This window comes from Panthera tigris, chromosome F3, assembly GCF_018350195.1.
Source record: "Panthera tigris isolate Pti1 chromosome F3, P.tigris_Pti1_mat1.1, whole genome shotgun sequence".
NCBI lineage: Eukaryota > Metazoa > Chordata > Mammalia > Carnivora > Felidae > Panthera > Panthera tigris.
In genome coordinates, this window is record NC_056678.1 from 31,051,215 (window position 1) to 31,074,278 (window position 23,064).

Here is a 23,064-nt window from a genome sequence, read left to right on the forward strand (position 1 = left end):
CAGAAGGGCCAAGTTTAAAAAAAAACAAAACAAGAAAGAAAGACTGTAACTTGGTTCTTCTTTTTAAATTTTTTTAAGGTTTATTTATTTTTGAGAGAGAGAGAGAGAGAGAGAGAGAGACAGTGCGAGTAAGGGAAGGGCAGAGAGAGAGGGAGACACAGAATCCAAAGCCAGCTCCAGGCTCTGAGCTGTCAGCACAGAGCCTGACATGGGCCTGGAACTCAGGAACCATGAGATCATGACCTGAGCTGAAGTCGGACGCTTAACCGACTGAGCCACCCATGTGCCCCTATAACTTGGTTCTGGATGGCATCATTGATGACCATTATTGCTAGGTTGGCCAACCTCTTGGTTTGCTCAGGACTGAGGGATTTTCTGAGTTATAGGATTTTGATATAAAACAGGAACAGTCATGGGCAAACCTGAACCCTCACCTAGGGTTGGTCACCCCATCCTAGCCCTACACTGCTTATTTCCAGAAACAACTTACTATGTAATAAAAAATAATCAGGCAAAATTGTTATTTCTAAGATTCGATGAACAGACATGGATAGAGTTGTAGGTCATTGGTTCTAGCTGCCTTCACAGAAGTTATCCTAGTTGAGTCTCATAATGATTCTTCATGGTAGGTTTTGTTATACCCATTCTACAGGTCAACAAACTGAGGCACCAAGAGGGTTAGCCCAACTGGAATATAAGTCCTGTACATTAATGCCATGCCATTCTCCCCTAAAGCTATTGTGGCTCATTTTGTCTTAACTCAGCATGTGATTATTTAATGTTATTCTCGGAATGGGCATTATGCTTTTCAAATGAATAAAGCCACTGTGAGATGCAGCCCTTACCTTTCTTTATATGACTTCTTTCTGGACAAGTCGAAAAATCCTGACTTGTTTCTCCTGACCTGACTCGTTTCTCCATCACTACTGTTAATAAACAGACAAAATTGGTTTGCATAGATGTAATTTTTAAAATTACTGTTGAATGAGTCAAAAGATGCAAAAGGGAAGTGTAGCAAAAAGTCTCCTTTGTACCCCTGCTGCTTTATAGATGAATATTAGGAAAGCTTCCGTCGGTTTTGAACTGGTGATTCTGAATGTGAGTAATAATGAATGATAGCCCCTTAAACTTGTATTCAGCTTCTGAGATTACAAAATGCCCTCAAAAACACAGTCTCATTTTCTCCTCTGAGCTTCCTCCAGATGTTTTCTTCAGACTTTCATGTCCTGGATCTCCCCCTCATCTGCTGAGCCCAAGACTGCTCTCTGGGTCCCTTGTACCTTTTGCAGGCTATGTGCCTGTGACAGAGACTTTGCCCTGGGTGGTGCAGAGCCTCCCAGGGCCTTCTGGGTGTAACTGTCGGCTCTCTTTGTGTTCTTTATGTCACTGACTGTGAGGAGAACAGGCCGTCCTGGAAGGTCTGTTGGTTGGGCTGCTGGCCTGTGCTTACATCTGTATAACACGGGAAACCCTCAAGACTCACTTTCCCTGACAGTTTGCTTATTTATTCACAGTTTGTTCCTCATTAAAAATAATGTTTAGGAAGCATCTGTAATAACATAGGAAAGTATATGTTAATTGAGAAAGCATGATATATCAATATCTCTGTATAGCTACGTCTCTCTATAGCGTACAATTTAGACTGAGAGCAATGCCTTTGTATAGACAAATTCTGGAAATAACGCATTCTTTCATCCCTCACAGCCCAACTGTACCTTTCCTCCAGAGTCCCTCATCTCAGCTGGGATCCACCTGGCTTCCTGAGCCACATTCCTTAGAATTCTCATCCTGTACCTGCGTCACCAGCACCCCTTGCCCCCTGCCAGGCCAAGCTGCCGCTTGTCCAGCTCACAAACCCATCTGCTATTCTCCATCCCCACAGCCACCCCCCAGTACAGCCTCCTCAGCTCACAGTCAGGTCGCTGTAGCATCCTGAAATCCAGTCTTCTGGGTCCTAAGTCTTGCTCTGCCTTGGTGCACTCTCTCCATTTCAGTCGGGGTCCTCTTTTTTTAAAACAAAAGCTAGGGGGCGCCTCGGTGGCTCAGTCGGTTGAGCGGCTGACTTTGGCTCAGGTCACGATCTTGCAGTTCATGGGTTCAAGCTCCGCATCAGGCTCTGTGCTGACAGCTCAGAGACTGGAGCCTGGAGCCTGCTTTGGATTCTGGTTCTCTCTTTCTCTCTCTCTCTCTCTCTCTCTCTCTCTCTCTCTCTCTCTGCCCCTCCCTTGCTGTAGGCGTGCACGCGCGCTCTCTCTTCTCTCTCTGTCTTTTAAAAAGAAAAAAAAAAAAAGAAAAACTAATAATTCTATAACACGCCCTGCTTAAAGGTCTAATTGTGCCCCATTGTCCTCAGGAATGAGTTGAATTCCCTTCCTGGTCTGGCTCCTGCTCACTTCTCCAGCCCTTCTCTTGCCTTTCCAGGCTCTGCCTGTCACCTGCTGGCTGTTGCTAAATTCTGAGCTCGGCCCTCAGTCTCCCTTCCCTCTGGCCACTGCCTGGGGGCTCTGCCTGCTTTGACCCTTCCCTGGATTTAAGCCTACTAATCCTTCAGGTCTTAGCCTCATGGACTTTAAGGAAATAAGGTCAAAACAAAAACATCAACCAGGTTATCTGAATAGTGATAGTGGATTTTCATCATGATGTATATATAAAACTCAGTCAATCTAGCAACCATTCATTCATTGAAGAATCATTAATTCAGACTTATTAGACATCATACATGCAATAGCCCAGGGTCCCACTGGTTCTGGGTGTCAGCCCGTATGGTCCCGTAGCAGGATTCTTCTTGCAGATTCACTCATTCGATCTGCATTTCCATCTTTCATTTGTATTTGTTCAATAAATGGCCATGCAAAAATTAATCAGAGAAGGGAATCCTTGTTCTCAAGCATCACAGACTTACAAACACATTATCATGCCACATGGTCAGGGCCATGAAAAGGAAGGCAAAGCATTGCAAGGGGGTTGGAGGTGGTCTCATAACAGAAGGGAGGTTGAACTGACCAGTGTTAACAGGTAGATGGGGCATAAGAGACAGGAACAAGAAAGCAAGGGAGAAAGGGTCTTTTCAGAAGAGGAAATGGCAGGTACAAAGGCTCAGAGATTAAAACCTGGCTCTCCCATGACTCAGGTGACGTGTGCACAGTGGCCAGAGTGCTAGGAGCCATGCATCCCCCACACCCCATCTGCTGTTGGTACTTTATCCTCAACCAGAATGGAAAACCTTCCTCCTCTTCCCCTTCCAAGTCCTACCTATTCTTGAGACCCACTCAAGCCCTACTTCCCTCATGAAGCCTTCTCAGACTACGTATCAGACAGATGCACCCTTAATTCCATTCTGGTTTGTACGTTGCCATTCAAAATTTCATTAACAAATCTCACCTTCCTACCGAATTGTAAACTCCTCAAAGACAGAGACTGTTATACACATTTATCCTCAGTTTTGTGGGCATCCAGGCAAGAAACCTGGTGCTGCTCTGTGAATACTTGTTGAAGTAACACTAGCCAGGCTGAAATCTCTAAAGGCAGAGTCCCAGGCAGCACCCACGCACCAAACCTCAAGCAATGACTGATGAGTTTCTTAATCCATGCCTTCTGTCCCCATATAACACCTGCTAAGAAACCGGATCGTGGGTCTGTGATGGGTGTTGATTAGGTATCATTAGCCTGATTTTATGATTCTTGGAGAAGAGGTAAGTAATAATATTACAAGGAATTTAAAGGGATCCCCATTAGAAGTGCCTAGCTCTAATCAACCTTTGAATTTACTGTTAATGAACTTCTCACCCATGGAAAGTAAAAAAAAATGTTGCCATCTGTGTAAAGCCCTGAACTTGTGGGCAGAAGAACCAGGTCTTTGGTCCGTCTGTACCATGTATCAGCCCTGTGACTTTGGACAAGTAATCTATGCCCCTTTAAGCCTCGGTGTCCTCAGTCTTTAAAATGGGAATTATAATACCTCCGAGGGTTATAACTCCACTCACAGGGCTATTGTAAGGATTACGTGTGGTAACAATGTGAGCATGGTTAGTGATATGTGAAATGTCATTTAAAAACCAGACAGCACAGTAATTTTTATTATAAACTAAAGTCCTCTTCTGTCTGTTTTATTCCCAGTGTTCCAAAACCCAGACACGAGCTCTCCACAGGGGAGTAGATGCACTGTAGTTATTTTAAGGAGAAAGAGTGTCCATCATCTCGTGCCTGGGAGACCTGTTGCCATCTTCTCAGCGGCTGTAGCTGTTGGAATAGTCGTGTCTGCAGTCCCCAGGGCAGTGTGGTGCACATGAGGTAAGGTGCCCTGGCATGCTCAGTACCCCAGTGGAATAGCACCTGCTCAGAAAGTTGCCCAGGCTCAGCTTTTCCCAGGGAGAATTCTGTGTTACAGACTGTCCCCTTCAGAAAGAGTGTTCTGCTTGGATTTGTCAGGGAAGGTGGTTAAGCAATGCAAACAGCAAAAGTGGGTCCCAAATGAAAGATCCTAAAAAAGAAGGAGAAGAGGACACTCCGGAAGGAAAGACAGTTGTGTCTATACAGCGGGCACCAAACTAACCTGCCATCAGAAGCCTGGACTCAAAGCCTGTCTCTGATACAAACTGGCTGTGTGGCTTTAGGAAATTCACCCACCCTCTCTGATCCTTTAAAATTATGCTTTGTAAAATAAGCATAACAATGCCAATCTTCTGGTGTTAAAGATTAAATTTGTATGAACTTTACAAAATGGAAAATGCCATGTGATTATGAGCTGATTATAAATTTATCTGCCTAAAGTAATCATTCAGAATAACCCAAATGAACTGTGTGCCTACGGGCCTCCACCACGTTGTCCATCAAGGAGCCTTAAATGCAATTCTAAGAACCACCCCGAGCTCTGAAAAGGCATCTCCCCTGCAGATGACGGGTGTGCCATGAAAAAGCCAGTTGGTTTCCACGGGTAACTAAAGGTCACCCTCAAGGGGTTGGCTGTTGTCTCCTAGGCACATTCCCCTCCCTGGGGCAGGTGGGGAACATGGCTGCATCCCTCCATGCCTTCCTGAACTCCAGGCCTTATGATTCCCTAGGCCTTTCCTTTGGCCCCATGGTTTTAATTTTCCCAATCAACCTGTTAGGTTAGCAGAGCAGATAAATCCTCTCCGTGCATCCACACCTCTTATGGATGGACTTGCCTGGGGCCACAGAGCTCAAAATGAGCACCAGGTCTCTGGCCACTGCAGCCTGGAACCCCAGTTTGGAGGGCTCGCCAGGATTTGAGCCCAGGTTTCTAAAATCTTTGCCCACAGACAAGGACATGAGCCCGAGCTTGACCAAAGCCCCCTGGGCCACAGCCTTGGAGGTAAACAGCCCCCCATGGACACGGAATTCCCCGGCAACCCTGGCTAGACTCGAACATCTACTTCCACCCATGGCTTTTTATTTTCTTGCATTTGTTTCCAAGGGGACCAGTAGGCACTTGCTCTCCCCACTTTGGTCCTCGCTCCCTGTGTGTAATTAGGGTGCACCCTGTTGGCCCCGCACTGTGATGAATGGGCTTCTTCAGGCAAGGTGGCAGTGACTGGAGCCCTGCCAGCCCCGAGGCCACTCCTGTGCTGCACGGTGCGCTCAGATGCGATTAGCCCTGTGTCACAATGCTTGGCAACCGTTCCAGGAGGCAGTGAGGCCTTTGTTCATGCCATTGTCCTGTCAACTGGCTATAACTTCATTTGGCTGCCAGCTCGCTTGGGCTTTTGCATCATCCTGGCCTGCTCTGTCCTCCCTCAGCTAATGGTTAGTCCATAATTCCAGATTTTTCGGGGAATATCTAGGTTGTGCGTGTGAAGCCCCCGCGTCTTCCCCCAAAGCAGTTTTGGAATTAAAATCATAAACAATGAGCATATTCTTCATGGTTTAGGAGGTAGGCTCCCTGGGACTTCCCCCGTTTCCTGCTGCTGCAGAAGGGGAGGAATCACATGTGGTAGACGGGTGTCAGCACTCAGGCACTCTGAGCTGTATAGCTGGGGGCAGGGGTGGGGGGGAGGGTGCATTCAGACATTCATCGCTTCTGCACATTTTACTTGAGCACATACTATGTGCCAGGCACTGTTCTAGATCCTGGGAATAAAGCAATGAACAATAAAGACAAAACGCCCTGCTTTATGCGGCCAACATTCTGAGGTGGGGAAGGGAGTGAGGAGAAGAGACAGGCAAATAAACTGAAAAACAGGCTAAAAGGAGCTAGGAAGAAAAATAAAACAGGGAAGGAAAACCTGGCCATAGGGGATGCTCATTCGAGTGCCCCCCCCTTGTGCCCAGCACAGAACACATCCCTGACTCTGATCTGGCCAGCTCCTCAGGGCTGTGTCTGATTCCCACACCCCCAGCAGCTGTCAGTTAGAGCTGCTGGGATGGAAGGACCCCCTAGAATCACCCACCAACCCCGCCACCAGGGGTACCCCCCATGAGCCAGGCTCCACCCACAGCCACCCTCTCCACCCAACCCTAAAACACCCTCTTCTCCCAGGTGTTCTCCTCCTCCCTCCCCAAAATACTGGCTATGCAGACATTCAGACCCATATAGTGCAGTGGGCAGACCAGCCAGCCAACAGACCACGACAGTGCAGAGAGGATGACCTGGCGGGGCCTGCTTACAGGCTGTGGAAACGCTGGGTGGGGGTGGGGCAGAGGTTTTTGTAGGGGCTGTCCCATGCACTGTAGGATGATGAGCGGCATCCCAGGCCTCCACCCACAAGATGCCAGTCGCGCCCCCACCTTGAATTAAGACAGCTGAAACCATCGGCACGCATTGCCATATGTCCCCTTTTGCAAAGGGCCCGTCGGTTGAGAGCCACTGGTTTAACTCAACATCGTGCAACGTATTTGACAAAGAAGCACCTTTTGTTTGGGTTGGAGGGATGTCTATCAATACTGCACGTACCCTGTGCTATTCCAAACACTCTGAGTAGTGCTGCTTCTGGATAAAGCCACATTCCCACAGGATTCAGGGCCTTGGGATCTGGGCCCTGGCTGGCACTCTGGCCATGGGTCCGACCATTATCAGTCTCTACTTTTTGCTTCGGTAAAGTCCAACCATTTGTCATTGCCTGTATACCCTCTGCATTTTATGTCCTGGGCCTTTGCCCGGCTGCTTCTGCTGCCCATGATACCCTTCCCCCCTTTGCCTCACCTGGTTCACTGATTCATCCTGCAAGATTCCATTTGGGCATCATCTCCTGCAGGAAGCCATTCCTGAAGCCAGGACAGGGCTGAGTGGCCACTTCTCCCCTGAGCTCCCATAGCAGCTGGCCTTGGTCCTTCCTACCTCTGAGGTCTGAGACAGGCCCCACAGCCCTATAGCCCCCCCGCCACTCCCCGTCCCGTAGTACGGGTGGTTGGGGTCCCACAGCACAGGTAGTATGGATCCATTTCTCCCACCTGACCTGCAAAGCAGAGACTCTGTCTTTTCATCTCCAGAACCTGACAAGCTATCTGGCACAGAGTAGGGGCTCAGTAAAGGTCAAAGTGAACTGACAAGTGAATAGAACACAAAGATGAGTGTGGTAAAGGGAGTGAGGACCAGAGAACACAGGCTGGAGGAGGGAAAGAACCAAGGGGAATATTCTTTCTACAACCCAGGAAGGGGTGGTAAGGCTGCCTGCCTCTCATTTCTTTCCCCTCTGGGCTAAAGACTTCAATTGCCTTAACCTTTAATCTCACATCCGCCTCATTTTCCAACCCTCTGATGGATCATCTTTGTCATTCACATCCGTCCATGCCTTCTTCACATTTTCCAGAGGCTGCTTTTGAGTTTAATGTGATATGTTCAGAGCAGCAGGAGCCCAGAGCCTGGTTCCCTGGAGCGGGGAGAGTGGCTTCCACTTAATTAGCTTGAGACTCCATAATTCCCTGAGCCTCACCGGCTCCCTGGCCTGGTGGCTGTTAGAGGAGCAAATTATTTTCACAGAGAAGAGAGTGGAGAGAATTGAATTAGTGATTATGCTAATTGTTTCCTTTTCTGTGTCAGGGACTGCTCCACAGGGAAGCCCACTTCTGGGGCTGGAGGGCGGGCAGGGAGGAGGTGAGGAATTTGGAGAAGCCCTGGGCTCTGAGCTGCGGATGTGGAAAGTCCTCGCTTGAGGAGACGCCTGAGGGATGTGGCTTCTCCGCAGACTTAGGCTCTTCCGCTATGATGAGGGTGGGTGGGGAAAGGACTACTCAAAAGGACTACTCAAGTTCTGGGCTCTCTCATCCACAGCATGTCCTGTGGGGTAGACACATCTCCATTGTATAGATGGTGAGGTGTGAGGGAACAAGCCACCGATGGAGAGACAGGCCCAAGGTCACCTGCCTAGCTGGGCGGGGGGACACAGTGAGCAGGGATCCAACTTGATCTAGGAACTGCCAGTCCAGATGATTTCCCTTGCCTCCCAGCCCCTACCTGTGGAGGGCTCTGCGTGTCAGTGACGGCAGGGGAGGCAGTGCTGAGGGCAGACGCCCTGGAGCAGCCCTGATACCGTGCGACACAGGCCCAGGACACAGTTGGCCAGCCTGTTGCTCTGTGTGGTTGGCGGCCAGCCCTCAACCCACTTGAACCAGTGCCATTGGAGTCTGTGGTTCCTTCCGTCCAGCCTGCCTGTGCCGCCCCGCCTCGGCTCTCCACACCACAGCTGTCTGGGGAGCCATCTGGATCCCTCACCCTTCAACAACCCAGCAAATTCCTGCCACACTGGTTCTGTTTATCACTGGGGCTGGCAGTGATTTTTTGTCAGCCAGCCATTCACCCGTCAGCCAGTCAACAAATGCCTGCTGAGGGCTAGGCACGGTGCTGGGCGATGGAGGTGCAGAGCAGAGCGAGGCGGAGCCCCCGCTCTCAGAGAGAGGGCCCCCCCCCTCCTCGGGGAGGTGGGGTGGGACAAGGTTCGTCAGGGGAGAGGCAGAGGACCCTGTGGGCCCCCGGGGCCTGCCTTTCTGTTTAATGCAGTCTGTCTCCATTGCAGACTCACAGAAGTAGCTTTGAGGAGCACGCTGCCCGGGCTGAAGCCCCCTCTGTCCCCCGCCCATGTATGGAAGCAGCGGAGATGCCCCTCACTGATCCCCCTTCTCCCCCCAGCACACAGAAACTCGAGGATGCTTAGTGAGAGGCCTGAAGGGACTCAGGACCTGGCCCTTCTGCCCATGGTCGTGGGTGGTGGTCCTTCACCCTGGATGTGGTTTCCAAAACTGAGTGCCGTGGCCCAACTTCGTGCCACCCTGATGGGAGGCAGCAGGTGGAGAGATTAACAGCACAGGTGGACACCCAGGTGCAGGTTGGGGCAAGTGACCTGACCACTCTGTGCCTCATTTTCCCCTCTACGGTAGGAGCTGCACTAGGCCCGCTTCACTGGAGTGTTTGTGAATTAACGGACACATACAGCTGACAGCATGGAGGGCACATAGCAAGGGCTCAGTAAATGACAGCCCTGTTGCCTCATCGCACCCTCCGAAGGACGTCCTCTTTCTGCCTTCTTGTTCACACCTCCTTGGCAACTGTCCAGAGTCCAGAGAGTAAACTGCCTGGGAAGAATGCAGGAACAAAAATACTCGGCTGTGTTGGGAACTTCCCATGTGCAGCTGGTCCTTGATCGCAGGCTTCCCCTGGGAGCTGCTCTGTTGGAAGAGTGAACTCAAATCCTGGCTCTGTCACGCCCCTAGTGGTGGTCTCGGGGAAGTCACCCAAACTCACCCGGCCTCAGTTTCTACCCCTGTCAATGTGGATAATACCACCTCCCTCAAATCCTAGTAGAGTATTAAGTAATATAATGTAGGAGTGGCCACCTGTCTTCACTCACGATAGAGCAGGAGAGGGTGGAGTGCCGAAGGAGGGGACAACCCGAAGCCCAGTGGGGTGGTCATGAGCCAGAGGGAGGCACGTGACACTTGACTGGAGTCCGTAATGCCAACAGCTGCACTTGAGAACACTCGCTGCATGCTGGTGCCACGCTGAAAGTTCTCTCGATTACGTACCTCACTGCGTCTTTACAGAAGCCTCACGAATTATGTCTCGTGCCCATATCGCAGATGAGCAAAGGGGAGGCTGGGCAGATTGAGGAACCCGTCGAAGGTGGCCCGGCTCAGATAGAAGTGGCAGAGCCAGGATTCAAACCCGAGCTCTCGACCATCACGGCCCCTCCCCAGTGCTGCCTGCTGGGGGTGAGGAGCAGAGTCTGTCCCACGGGGCCTGAGGGGCTGAGTCACTACGTCCCTCACCTGTAAAATGGACATAATCATTCCAGCTGTGCAGGGAATGTGCGACATGGGCTTGGTGGTCCTCGCCCCTCTCCAGCCCTCGGCGGGAAACACTTTATAAACAGAATATGACTTACCCGCCCTGCTGCCTGGAGCCGGATCTCTTGCCATGCCAAATTGTTGGAATGGTTCAGTGACAAGTGTGTTATTAGGAAGAAATTTATGTGCCTTCTTCAGAGTGAGTCACCGAATCCCTGTGGTGAGAGGCATGGGGAAGGGGCCCTCTGTTAGCTAACTGGGGGACCCTGGCCCCAGCTGTCCCGGGCCTGGCTACCTCCCCAGGCCCTCACTAGAGGGTCAGCACTGACCAGTGATGGGGGGGGTGGTAAAGGGAGGGGTGGAGGGACAGCCCTCCATTTAGGGAAAGGTGGGGCCTGTGCTGGGTTTACAGAGACCTCACAGGGGGCGTGACAGGCTCCAGAAATCTCTGCTCGCCACCGAATTTCCCAAGATGTTTTTGAGTCAGGCTCCAGGCCTCTCTCTGACCCCTCTCCAAGGGTGTTGCACAACCCTCCCCAGGAATAGGTCCGCGGCAAATATGTCAAGAGTTTGGGTGAACCCTCTTCTCTCTCAGACCTTTGAATCCCAGAGGAGGAAGATGGTCTAGAATTAAACTTCAGAGAGAGGAAGAATTAGCTGAGGCGTTGCAGTTCTGCTGGGATTTTTTTTTTCCCCTTAAAAACTATACAACGCCATGTGCAGAGAAGCTCTAGCCTTAGAAGTTGACTCTAGCGAGCAGCAACGTGGAACAAGAAAGCATCTGTCAGGGAATAGCAGGTGACCTCCTTGAGCAGAAGTCACTGCAAGTGGCTACACAAGGCTGCCCCTTCTCTGCCTGCTCCTGGGTGTGGTGTGAGGGGTTTTCTTGATGCACTGGAACCCAGAGGGTGGCCTGGAGCATTCACGTGGGCCTCAGGACATGTGGACCACCTGCCGACACTGGCAGTGTCCATAACGCAGACGAGGTGCAAACCAGCTCACTTTGCTGGTGGCTGCTTACCTGGTCACCCACATTTCGCAAACAGCTGAAGGGCAGCCAGGAGGCAGGACCAGACCACCGGGCAGCACCAGTGGGGTCCACAGTGTCATTCACAGCGAAGCTCACCCCGTCTCCAACAGAGGAGCCAGGCTGGCTTTTTCAGGTCCTGCTGCCTCTTGATTTCACCATAATCCTAACATGACAAATAATTTTATTTCTCAAACCAGACCACATTAGAAGGAAGGAAAGCCTCTAGAGCTAAGATGTTCAGTATGTGGGGGTTAGTGACTTCCCTGAGAATCCAAGCAAAACTGTGGACTTGCGCTCCAGAATAATGCATACACACCCAGTGTGTTCCATGCAATATCAGGGGGTTCTTGGCCCTTTGGGGCTCACCCATAGAACCCAGGTTAAGATTTATAGCTGTAGAAATAGGCACACCTGTGAGCTGGCTGCCCAAACCCTCGACAGCAGACACAGCGGCTTTTAGCCCTTCCCCACCTTATGGAGCCAACTCCCCCATACCTGACAGGTGATGGCATTCATCACAATGGCCCTATCAGAGCTCGGCTATGCTCGGTGCTCCTGCCTAAGAAAGTAGAGACACACTGGGGCACCTGGGTGGCTCAGTCGGTTGGGCGGCCAACTTTGGCTCAGGGCGTGATCTCGCAGTCCGTGAGTTTGAGCCCCGCGTCGGGCTCTGTGCTGACAGCTCGGAGCCTGGAGCCCATTTCAGATTCTGTGTCTCCCTCTCTCTCTGCCCCTTCCCCTGTTTGCACTCTGTCTCTCTCTGCCTTTCAAAAATGAATAAATGTTAAAAAAAATCTTTTAAGAAAAGAGAGAAAGTAGAGACACACACGAAACACTAATGAACATGTGCGACGTGTCAGGCATTCTTCTCGATACGTTATCTGTTTGAATTTTTTGGACCCTCATGACAACCCTGTAAGATTATTTCTGTAAGGAGCTCAGACTTAGGTTAGTCTTATTCCTCAGTTTCCATTTTCAGTGGTTAAGTTAATTGGAGATGTGATGTTTTCCCGGAAAAATCGCTTACTATTGAACACTTGCTTTGTGTCACACATTGTGCTAAGTATGGATTTTACACGTCTTCATTTATTATACACAAAACCACATTTTATAGATAAAGAAATGAAGTCCTTTAGCCTTTTGGAACATTGCCCTGAGATCACCCCTCAAGGAAGCTAGTCTAGCCTATTAGAAGGTGAGGGACCAGTGGAGGAGAACTGAGGCACCCCAGCCGAAAGCCAGCACCAACCACCAGACATAGGAACAAGGCCAACTTGTCTTTTCCAACCCAACAAACTCGCTAAATGCAGTTTCACAAGTGAGCCCAGCAGATGAACCACCCAATCAATCCACAGAATCATGAAAAACAGTATAACTATTGTCATTAAAAAAATTTTGTTTAATGTTTATTTTTTTGAGAGACAGAGAGGGAGAGAGAGAGAGGCAGAGTGTGAGCAGGAGAGGGGCAGAGAGAGAAGGAGACACAGAACTCCAAAGCAGGCTCCAGGCTCTGAGCTGTCAGTGCAGAGTCCTATGCGGGGCTGGAACTCAGGAACCATGAGATCATGACCTGAGCCAAAGTCAGACACTTAACTGACTGAGCCACCCGGGCACCTCAGCTGTTGTCATTTTTTTTTTTTTTATGTGCATTTCTTTATTTTGAGAGAAAGAGACTGGAAGAGGGAGGATCCCAAGCAGGCTCCATGCAGTCAGCACAGAGTCTGATGTAGGGCTCGAACTCATGAACTGTGAGATCATGACTTGAGCTGAAATCAAGAGTCGGATGCTTAACCAACTGAGCCACACAGGTGCCCCAAAACTATTGTCATTTGAATAGTTTTGGGGATGATTTGTTATTTAACAATGGATAACTGATACAGCCTCCTAGATCCCACTTCACTTACCCTTTCCCCCCAAACGACCACTAACAGCGGCCTTACAAAGCCATTGAGCCAGAATGAGAAGACCACCCGGGAGGGAAGACCTGCAAACATTTGCTAGATGGGCAGGTGGGCAGAGGAGTGGTCTCTGATGGAGTAGAGATGAGAAAGTGACAACCCACATGGAGGCAGGAGAGGCACAGGATGACACGTGGGCCAAGGAGCCCCAGAGAACCTCCGAAGTCTGGGTGTTTTTAAAGGCACCGGGTACCACAGAAGACAGGAGCAAGGTGCAGCGCTAGGACACAGGAAGCCACGGCTGACTCTCTTTTTTCCCCAGGAGAGACCAGAAGTTGTTATCCAGAGAAGCTGAACTGAAGGTGCTCTGGACTCCAGGACACTGGTCCCCGCAGAGGGTGACAGGGAGGTAGGTGCTTGGAAACCGGGAGATTAATTAAAAACTATAAATAAATGATGGGCCGTCAGATTCCCTGCCTGCTCCCAAAACCCCAGCAGCTAGGTGTCACTTCCCTTCCATGCAGGCAGCTGGAATATTCTTCTCTGGGTAGATGGAGTTTCTTTCTCACCCCCCACCCCCTACTCCTAGGAAAAGACCTTCATAAAATGTTGTATGAGGAGTCTCAGTAAAACAGCCTTTGAGCCATCTGGTCACCCTACTATGAAGTCAGCGGGACTGTAACCCTGTCTTTCTCTTAAATATGAAGGGTCACCAGACATTTGAAATGAAAGAGGTCAAAACGGGGGGGAAAACAGGGGGTGAACTCTGAGGAAATAGCATAGAGTAAGCAGAAGAACCTGACTTTTTTTTTTAAAAGAACTTATAAATTAGTAACCTCAGGGATATGACAGAAATAGAATTCCATGAAAAAGGAACAGAGAAGAAAGAGTTCTTGGAAATTTAAAATATGATAAGAAAGGTTAAAAACTCAGGAGAAGGTGCCCAGCATGATTCACAAAAAAACTATCCACACCGGAGACCGTCAGTATCAAACTTTCGAACACAGAGGATAAAGTGAATGTCTGGGAAACCCCAGAAAAAGAAAAACACTTAAGAGACAAAGGAATGGGGGGGTGAGAGGGGCATCAGACTTCTCTCCGGAAGCACCAGATACAAAATAATGGAAGGATGCCTTCCAAATTCAGAAGGAAAATGATTTTCAACCCAGAATCTTATGCTCAGCCAAATCAAGCAAATGCGAAGGGAAAATTAAAGAATAACCTTTTCAGACATGTAGGACTCAGAAACCATTCTCATCATGAAAGAGAAATCGATGGCACACAGAAACAGGGGCTTCAGCAAAGGAAAATCAGAGGGGAGTCTCGGGGCTAGGAGGGAGGGGCCATTCTGGAGAGGAGAGGCTCCCAGGGCCTCGAGGAGAAGGAAGGGCTGACACATTTACCTAGGTGAGTGGTGGGAAATGATCGCCGGGCCTCCGATAGATCCACTAAAGGAATTAGAGGAAATTGCTTTAAGTAGAAGAAACTAAGAAATGGGAAGGAGGTAGGGGATTACTTGTTCTCAGAAATAATACATAAGAAGCGCCTGGCTGGCTTGGTTGGTCTTAATCTCAGCGTCGTGAGTTCAGGCCCCACACCGGGTGTGGAGTGTACTTTAAAAAGGTAATAATAATAATAATAATAACAACAATAATAATAATATATAAGAAATAGAATTTAGGTGAATATTTTGAAACCTGGAGTTAAGAGCAGAAGAAAAGCTGCTGCTGAGTTGAAAGTGGTTGCCTCAGAGGAGCAGAGAAGATTGGGGCTGGTTTCTGCTGTGTCTTTTAGCCTTGTTTGATATTTATTTATTTATTTATTTATTTATTTATTTATTTATTCAATCTATTTATTTATTGGGAGGGAAGGGGCAGAGAGAGAGGGAGAGAGAGACGCCCAAGTAGGCTCCACACTGAGAGCATAGAGCCCAATGTGGGGCTCGATCTCACAAACCATGAGATCATGAGGTCAGATGCTTAACTGACTGAGCCACCCAGGCAGCCCCTAGCCCTGTTTGATTTGTAACTATGGGCATGGGTCACTTGAATAAAATAAACATTATTGTTATTTATTTATTTATTTTTTAGAGAGAGAGTGTGTGTGAACAGGAAAGAGGGGCAGAGGGAGAGAGAGCGAGCGAGCAAGCATGGATCATGACCTGAGCTGAAATCAAGAGTCAGACGCTTAACCAACTGAGCCACCCAGGGGCCCCCAAATATTAATTTTTATGGAAACAAGAGCATGGGTTTGAGAGTTCAATGACGGAGTTTAAATCTCTCTCTACTCTTACAGGCGGCAGCACTTGGGTCAGGCCACTGGCCTTCCTCAGCCTCAGGTTCCTTATCTACCTTGCAAACCTGAAGTGAGGATCCAACATAATTTCTGTGAAGGGCTCAGCACAGAATAAATGCTCAATAAATGATAGCCATTATAGTTTTTTTAAGTGTATTTATTTTGAGAGAGAGAGAGAATAAGCAGGGGAGGGGCAGAGATTGGGGGAGAGAGAGAATCCCAAACAGGCTCTACACTGGCAGCACAGAGCCCGACGCGGGGCTCGAACCCACAAACTGTGAGCTCATGACCTGAGCTGAAACCAAGAGTCAGATGCTCAACCCGCTGAGCCACCCAGGCGCCCCATGGCCATTATAGTTTTTAAGATTTCTGAGAAATTCCATGGTAGAGAGCGAAAGCAAACTCCACTCCCGAGGTTTCAGAGGAGTCTATAGAAAGCCTGGAAAAGTGTCACCCTGACATCTGCCAGTACACTGTCCAGCTGTTATTAAGCTGCAGACATTCTGCAGGCCCCCACCCCGTCCGCTCAGTATCTGGGTTATTAGCGATGGTGTGGTCAGCTTTCAGAGAAGGTTAGCAGGAGTTAGGGGTGTGCAGGGAGCAGCTTTTCACGTAAAGGCCCAATTCATTCCCAGGGCCTGCTGGCTGCGTGAGGGTCTTCCTTCTGACGCAGTTGTCCCACACAAAACATTACCTCTGTGGAAGATGGGGCGTTCTGTGCAGAGCTGGGAGAAGGCAGCTTCAGGCTCATCTGGGGGTGAGGAGCACACTGGCATCAGGCAGAGAGGTCCCGCCCCTGCCCTGCCTGGATCCTGGGCTAGAGCCACCAATAGGGCCCTGGTGCCCTACCCAACCACAGGGGCCTTGAAGGAGGCCCTGAGGCTGAGTATGCTGACCCCCTGGCCTCACTACGTACACAGATTTATTTCAACAAATATATTGAGTGGGGAAAAGTCTGGAGAGAGAAAGAGACCCTAAAATGTTAACCACAGTTCTCTCTGAATGGCGGGATTTGAAGTGCTTTTCATTTCTTCCTGCTTATCTGTATATTTCAAGTTTTGTTCAACACTCATCCATTCTCTTTGTTCTTTTAATTAATAATAATCATAAAGAACAAGGTGACGAGTCCCCGCAAGGGGAGTGAGTGCCGTAGGAGAAAGTTCCATGGCCCCTAAAACAGATGACCTTCAGCCCGAGAAATTCCATAACAGCAGGGAACATGTCAGTCCTCTGCCCGCCAGGATTTCTAGAATTCAGAGAACCCATTTTGGGAGGAACACAGGAGGGTTGGCAAGGAAGGATGATAGAAAAAAAAAAAAAGTCGGTACTTCAGCAACACTTACTCATGCAAATGTGCTGCTCTTCACTGTCAACTCACTCCCTCCTTATGAGGACCTCATGAGATCAGGTCAGTCATCGTCCCCACCGGACAGATGAGAAACTGCGGCCCAGTGAAGTTAAGCACCTGCCCAAGGTGCCAGCCGGAACATGAACCCAAGCATCCAGCTCTGGGGGCTGGGCTGGTAACCACCACACTGTACAAGGCTGGGAGACATAGAACTCCAGTCAGGGAGTGCGCGGGAGATGCTGAAATTCCAGGGATGCTCATTATTTCCTGAAGAAAAGTTCCTTTTTATTTCCTGGAGGTCTGCCCAGTGAGAGAGACCAAGGTCGCAGTCGTGGACTTGGGCATCCACCACTTTCAGCCTGGAACTGAGGCTCCACTAACATCTCCTGGGACCTCATGCACCTGGCTGGTTTACTTGGTACCATCAGTGTCTAGGCCTGTGTCCTGCACATCACTGATTGTTGGATACTGATGATGTGGCCGCATTTTACCAGTAAGGAAACTGAGACTCAGAGAAGTTAAGGAAGGCATTCAAAAATCCCACCGCAAATAAATATTGGAGCTGGGTTTGGAGATTGGATTCTGATCCCAGGAACCGTGGCTCACACTCACCCTCTTGGACAGTCCTGTTTCAAGGCATAGCATGTCACGAGACACATCTGTGGCCACCTGGGAGCCGCAGCGGCCAGTCATCCCAATGGGCAGCAGTCTAGGAGCAGGGGAGAGGGCAGCTGGGCCACAGGAGAAACAGAGTCACTGACAGGAAACAGCATGGAGTGGTGGTCAAGGGCATGGACTCGGGGCCAGATGTCCAAAATGTGGCTCTACTTAGTAACCATGTGACCCTGGGCAAGTTAATCACTCTGAGCCTCAGTTGCACTTTTGTAAACTAGAGGCAATATCTCATGGAGTTATTACGAAAATTAACTAAATTAGTACATACAGAATACTTAGTACAGCAGCTGGCCCATGACAGGGATGTGTGTGTGTGTGATAAACAGCACCAAACTGGGTAAATGTCCACAGGATCCATGCCTGAGGACCCAGCCACTTCTGTGTTCCATGTCCAAATCCACAGCAAGGGACTACCATTAACTGAGTGTCCTGTACCCACCTTTGCTACTGTATCAAAATATACCCGAAAATTTAATGACTTAAAACAACCACCATCTTTTTGCTCACGATTCTGTGGGTTAGTGATTTAGGCTGCTATCAGTGGGGCCATTCTTCTTTTGGTCTCACTAATGGGGCTGCAGCCAGCTGGGACATCAGCTGAGGGCTGTTTGCTTGACAGCAGGCTTTCTAAACCATAGCACTATTGACATTTGGAACCGGATAATTCTTTGTTGTGGGTATTCTGGGTCCTGTGCATTGTAAGATGATGTTGAACAGCATCCTTGGTCTCTACCCACTAGATTCCAGTAGCACACACACAGACAATTAGGACAACTAAAAATACCTCCAAATGTTGGCAAATGTTCTCGGGGGCGGAGGGGGGGCGTGCAAAATTGCCCTCTGGCCAAAGACCACTGGTCCAGAGGAACTCAGCATGAAGACTTGTCTTTGCTCCTATAGTCTTGTCTTCCAGTAGCCCAGACTTCCTGATAGCAGGAGTGGTGGGGGACAGGAGGTGGCCCCAGCAGCAAGAGAGAGAGCAAGCCCCCACGCACAGATGCTGTGCAAGACTTTTCCTGCATCGCGTTTGCTGATGTTCCATTGACCAAAGCAGATCATATGGTCAGGCCCAGAGCTACATTGAGCAAGGATGACACAATGGTGTGGGAATGGAGGCCTCCAGATCTGGAGCCACCACTGTAACAATAACCACAGTAATTTGTCCACCATGCGGATGATGAGTGTTGCCGGTGGGCACACAGCACCAGGGGAGGGGAATGTGACCTTGGGCAGGTCTCTTTCTCATTGTGACCTCGTCTGCACAATGAGGGAAGGGCTTATTCTGAGTGGTCCCCAGGCTCAGGGGCTCAGAGGTGCTAAGAGAGAGGTGGTTGATTTCATAGAGGCAGTGTGCATCACATCAGGGGGACCCTGGACCCTGCTGTGAGAGGGACCTTCCTTGGTCCTAACACACCCCAGACTGGCATCTGCTTGGCCCCACTGGCCCTTCTAAATGGCCTTTCCCAGGCTAGAAAATCTTGGATTTTAAAATACAAACAGGACAAAATACTTTACAATCCTACAACATCTCGTGGGTCTCAAAAAGCTTCTCCATGCTCTGTTAGGTAAGATAACGTGCAAACTCCCACACTGCAGCGTCTTAGCATAATAAAATCTTAGCTGACTGTCCAGAGCGGGTGATCCTGACTGGGGGGAAGGGACCCTGCCATCCAGGAAACCAGGCTGTGGTTTCCACATTACCCTAGGCAATGACATCCTACTGGCAGATGGAAGGAAAAGCAAAGAATCACATGGGAAGCAGTCATGAGCCAGACCCGTGAGTGGCCACCTCCCTCTGCCCACGATCCATGAACCAGAACTCAGTGGACATGGGGAGGGATAAGAGCTGGAAATGAAGGTAGTAGCTATGAGCTCAGGAAGAAAGGCAAACAGACTCAGTGAACTCAGAGTAGTTTCTACCACAAAACACACTTCCTCATGATGTCTCCACAAGGGCCCTGGCAGGAAGGGATGTTCCTATGTGCTCCCAGCTGGGCCTCTGTGTGTGGAGACAGGAGGGACATGGCTGACCTTTGAGTCCAAAAGTCAAAGCTAGAGCTTTCTTTTGCCATTTCACCTGACATATCATATAGAAGATGTGATATGATGTGATATGATATGGTATGATCTGATATGATCTATATTGGTAGGACCTGTGGGATATCTTCAGTTTCTGTGATCTGGTTTCTGGTATGCCCACCCCAACTTCTTCCGTACTCTGAGTCAGGGCTTGGGTTGACTCGGGGAATGCAGTACGGCTGGAAAAGGGAATCCGGCCCTCCCTTTCTCCCCTACTCAGGCTCTAGGTGACAGCCCTGTCTTTGCCCCCTCCTTCTCTCCCTCGTCCTTTGAATTTGGGGTTAAGTTCTACCGAGTTCATCCCTTCAGTCTGCCCCACCCCCATTGCCATCACTGCTCCTCCCCGGTCACACCGCCATTACCAATTCAATCCACCTTCTCTCAGCTTTGGACTCAAGCCCAGCCCTGGTGCTTATTATTAGCATTGTGAGTTGGAGCAAGTGACTTCAAGCCAGTGTCTCCATAAGGATGATAATCTTATCCAGAAGACATACAGTAAGAATTGTGTGAGCCAAACATTCAGGTAAAATGACTTTTGGAAACTGCAAAGCACCCTGCAATGCCCCCTGCTCCCACTGCTCCTCATCTGGGGAGGGGGACCCCTGTCCACATCCTCAGGCCTCCTGTTGCCTGCAGGGAACTTCCATCCTTACCCTGGCAGTCCATATCTTCCACAGTCTGGCCAACTTCAGTTTCCACTTTTTCCCTTTATGGGTCCAGCCAGACAGAAGACTTGCCGTCTCCCACACATGGCCCTTGTTTCCCCCTTCTTCGAAATTTGTCTCTGTGCCTTTGAGTTCATTCCTCCTCCTAAATGCCTCTCCCGTTTTCACGTGCATCATCTCTCCCTTTGTTGCAAAGCAGGATACTAACTTTTTCATCAAGGAACTTCCACCGCTTCTGAATTCTTGTCATTCCCACTTGGAAACTGTTCTGCTTGTACTTAATGCCACAGGTTAAATTATAGCACATCAGCCTGGGTGCCCAGGACAGGCATACAGAACAAGGCACGGCAAGACATGTACACGGCAAGACGGGGTCCTGGTCCTTGAGGGGCTTTCTGACTGCCTAGGAGGATAGACACAAAAATATTCAAGTACCCGCAACAGAGAAAGGCCTTTAGACAAGTGCTAAGGAGAGGAAGCAGTTCTGGATTCTGCAGAGAGGCTTCCCGGCCTCTCAGGTGAACCAAACTGGGCCTTGAAAGGTGCCTGGCATACCAGCAGGTGGAGAGGGAGAGGGAGGACCCCCAGTAGGGGACACGGAATGTGCAGTGTGGCACATTGGTTCAGGGATGTGGCTTCATACCCCTCAAGGGTGGGATTCCTGCTGGCTCATTTTCGCCTCCCCAGAGCAGTTCCCAGCCACAGGGCACTGTCTCCACTAGCCCACTCATCATGGGTGAGTGTCCACTAGCCCATGATGAGTGTCACAGGGCCACGGAGCATCAGGGGCACCAGGCTGGGGGTGCTCTGCCCTGGGAAGAGCTTCCCCACTGTCTCTCCAGAATGTCTGTGGTGTGTACTCGGAATGTCTATTAAATGAGCGGTGGCAGGTTATGAAAGAACCTCTCAACTGTGTCAGAGCCCTCTGTGACCTGAGGCAAGGCACTTCTCCCCTCCAGACCTCTGTTTCCCCAACTGTCAAGTGAGTTGATCTCAAAGGCACAAGGGACCCCTATGGCAAGGAGATGTAGCCCATTAGTTGCAGAGTCAGGATACTGGGTACAAATCTCCAGCTTCCCAAGTGACTTCAGGTCAGCAAATGAATTTCTCTACGCCTCAAGTTTTCTCCTTCGTAAAAGGGAACAATCATACTGCAAAACCGAATCAGAACACCCTAAGTGGCATCCAGAGAATTCAGTTGCACTTATGTATATTTACACATATACATAATATACTATATATATAAATATGTTAGGGGTGCCTGGGTGGCTCAGTTAAGCGTTTGGCTTCGGCTCAGGTCGTGATCTCGAGGTTAGTGCGTTCAAGCCCCTAGTCGGGCTGTGTGCCTACAGCTCAGAGCCTGCAACCTGCTCTGGATTCTGTCTCCCTCTCTCTCTGCCCCTCCCCCACTCACACTCTCCCTTTCTCTCAAATATAAAATAAACATTAAAAATTTTTTAAAAGAGATAAATACGTTAATATATATAAAATGCTAACATAGTAAGCGTGCAATGAAAGTGATTAATTGGTAGTAGAAAACCAGAGCTCCCTAGCAGGGCTCAGGTGTGGGCTCGGGCTCACTGAGGACCTATTTGTGCACTGGCTGGGAGCATATCAGGGAGGGACCCTGGCAGGGCTGAGGCCCCACTGTCTGAGGCCTGGAATCCTGCCGGCCTGACACCCCAGCACCTTCCAGGGCTGGTTCTGCTCTGCCCAAGGTTGGATCTAGAAATCCCTGGGTGGGGGGAACCTGACTTGGGAATTACCTCTGAGTGAGAAAAAAAAAAAAAAAAAAAAACCCAAAAAACCAAAAAACTATTCTTCAAGGTCCCAAGAGGATAGCAGGAAGACATGTCAGAGACCACCCTCCTCCTTTTCTATAAAAATGCTCCAAATCATGTGCGTGATTAATATCCCAAACACTTTTTTCCCTGTTGGCCTGTATCACAAGAGAACAGTTAAGCTACTTTTTGCCCACAGGGGAATTAAAAAAAAATTAAATTAAAAAAAAAAATAAATAAACTGCTAACAAAAAAAGAAAGAAAGAAAGAAAGAAAGAAAGAAAGAAAGAAAGAAAGAAAAAAAAAGAGTGTCTAAATAAAACCAGCTCCTACCACCCCAGCCCAGGTGAGAACTCCTTGACACTGGCCCTCTTCTCTCCCCAGGCAGGGCTTGCTGGGGCAGGACTGCCTGCGTCCCTACTCCACTCCTCCCTGTGACCCAGCAGCATTAGACCATCTGCAGATGCTTCTAAACCAGGGAGGTCAGTCAGGAGCTTGAGTCCCACGTGCATCCCAGACTAGACCCGGAAAGGGCTTTCGCATTGTGATGTGGGCACACCTCCATTCTGCACCTTATAAGCACAGGTATCCATGTGGGAGGGGATTCTGGACAGCCCTCTTTTACAGATGAAGAACTTAAGCCAGGAGAGGAGTCAGCCACGCCTCCCTGGCTGATTCTTCTCTGTTCTCTTTCTGTTTCCTTCTCACCTTCTTCCTGATCTCTAAATGTTGGCGTGCCCCAGAGCTCAGCACACAGACTCTCCCACACTATCGCAGGAACCTCACCCAGGCCTGTGGCTTTTATGCACCACTCACATGCACCTGTGGGCCGCTTTCAGCCGTGGATCCGTAGCCCAGACTCTCTGCCAGACTCCAGGCTCATACATCCAACTGCCCACTCAGGGTCCCCTCTGGGATGCCTCATGGGTGTCTCTCTTTGCGTGGGTCCAAACTGAGTTCCTGACCTTTCGTTCTCCCAGTGCATTTGAGTTCGTGGCAATTCCATCATTGCTCAAGCCAATAACCTTCGAGTCACTCTTGGCTTCTGTTTCTCACA

At 49.5% G+C, this 23,064-nt stretch overlaps 3 long non-coding RNA genes across 5 annotated transcripts in view; 1 reads left to right on the forward strand and 2 right to left on the reverse strand.

Moving 5' to 3' along the window:
• The window catches only part of LOC102951923, a 53,481-nt gene extending 37,893 nt beyond the window's left edge, over window positions 1-15,588 (forward strand). For all 3 annotated transcript variants that reach the window (XR_006213822.1, XR_006213823.1, XR_006213821.1), the window contains exons 3-5: window positions 4,117-4,290; window positions 13,487-13,573; window positions 15,460-15,588. This is a non-coding gene — a long non-coding RNA (uncharacterized LOC102951923). The remainder of the gene's footprint in view (window positions 1-4,116; window positions 4,291-13,486; window positions 13,574-15,459) is intronic.
• On the reverse strand, window positions 9,879-11,391 carry LOC122235785. The gene is made up of 3 exons (XR_006213826.1): window positions 11,258-11,391; window positions 10,335-10,451; window positions 9,879-10,218 (listed from the first exon to the last, which is right to left on the reverse strand). It is a non-coding gene; the product is annotated as an uncharacterized LOC122235785 (long non-coding RNA).
• Window positions 15,589-15,787: 199 nt separating the features above from the next.
• On the reverse strand, window positions 15,788-18,658 carry LOC122235784. Its single transcript, XR_006213825.1, has 4 exons — window positions 18,267-18,658; window positions 17,420-17,538; window positions 16,803-17,004; window positions 15,788-16,210 (listed from the first exon to the last, which is right to left on the reverse strand). It is a non-coding gene; the product is annotated as an uncharacterized LOC122235784 (long non-coding RNA).
• Between the last annotated feature and the right edge of the window lie 4,406 nt (window positions 18,659-23,064).